Genomic DNA, 1,524 nt, shown 5'->3' with positions numbered 1-1,524 from the left:
GGGACTCTATACAAAGATCGATCTGGATTAATAATTGTAAGTGTACACCCTTTTGATTGTTTCAACAACACTCCTATGTATTATTACAGGAGATTTGATATGTCTATGTTAGGTAAGCGAAGGAACTGTTGCTGTTAGTGATCCATAAAGAAGAGTATTGTCTTGTCATTGCTGATGCTGTCAGGGTGCAAAGTTCAATGATTGCATTTCTTGTCATGGCAGTAAAATGAGTTTCATTTAGTTTGTTGGTGTTGTTGTCAGACTGAATCTGAAAATGTATTCTGAAGGAAGCAATCATGCCATGTAATGTCATAAAGCAACCTGGTGTGTGTACACTGCATTAGCGTAGTAACCAGGAAAGCAACTGTGTGTCTGCTTATATGATTTTTAATGGCAGGCCATTTTATGGGATTATGAAGCGTTCAGTGTTCCAGTAATAAACTTGAAGCTTTTATGGAGTCTCATAATTAGTACACTGTTTTTTATGTAGAGGAAAACGCACATAGCTCTTGTATTTCACTTAGGAGTTTGAGGAAATCTCCTCAGTATGACACTTGTTTTGCTTTTCACATATTTGATTAGCTGGTTTCTAGGTAGACATACTTCTTTTATTTTAGCACGCAGCAGCCCATTTTATGGAATTATGAAGCGTTCAGTGTTCCAGTAATAAACTTGAAGCTTTTATGGAGTCTCATAATTAGTACACTGTTTTTTATGTAGAGGAAAACGCACATAGCTCTTGTATTTCACTTAGGAGTTTGAGGAAATCTCCTCAGTATGACACTTGTTTTGCTTTTCACATATTTGATTAGCTGGTTTCTAGGTAGACATACTTCTTTTATTTTAGCACGCAAAGAAATAATTCTTTTTGATATTACATGATAGAAGGCACGGTCATGACTGCTATTCAAACTACTGTATATCTGTTGAGCAAGTTGATGAGCATGCACATCCCCCACAGACCTACACACACACACACACACACACACACACACAGAAACCTGCAGGTAGGCTCCACACCTACTGCATAGCTTTAGTGGCTAGTGGTCTTTGCTTCTGTAACCTGATGCATTAAAAGCACAGCTGAACAGTGACTTGGTGCAGTTTATCTTTACTTGTCCATGTGCCCTCAGAGAGCTGGTTATCCAAACTCCTAAATATTTTCATCAGTGGAACATCAAATGCAACATCTGCAATGAGAAATCTCATAAGCCATTATGGTGCACTGTGATACGCTGTCAAGGTTAGAAAAATTAAATGTACCAGAGATAGCTACAAATAACTTAGCATTAATGTTGCAGTACATTAGGTGCTGTAATTCATCCTGTCTGTATGTGTGTACTGTACAGTGTTCCTTTAAGTTTGTAATTAAAAACTATGTTCAGGGATGTGTTATGTTAAGTTGAGTGGCTGAAAGGCTTATTTACTGCCATCTTACACTGTGGGGACTAGTTAAAGGTGCTGACAGTGGCTCATGCTAGTCCAAATACTGTAACAAACACACACACAGATGCACACACTGTT

At 37.9% G+C, this 1,524-nt stretch overlaps 1 protein-coding gene across 1 annotated transcript in view; it reads left to right on the top strand.

Moving 5' to 3' along the window:
• The window catches only part of sema3ab (sema domain, immunoglobulin domain (Ig), short basic domain, secreted, (semaphorin) 3Ab), a 36,433-nt gene continuing 34,909 nt past the window's right edge, over positions 1-1,524 (top strand). The window contains exon 1 of the mRNA XM_020613423.1: positions 1-36. The gene's annotated coding sequence lies outside the window, so the exon portion shown is untranslated. The remainder of the gene's footprint in view (positions 37-1,524) is intronic.

Source organism: Monopterus albus, unplaced genomic scaffold, assembly GCF_001952655.1.
Source record: "Monopterus albus unplaced genomic scaffold, M_albus_1.0 scaffold5.1, whole genome shotgun sequence".
Lineage (NCBI taxonomy): Eukaryota > Metazoa > Chordata > Actinopteri > Synbranchiformes > Synbranchidae > Monopterus > Monopterus albus.
This window is presented reverse-complemented; position numbering and strand designations above follow the sequence as displayed.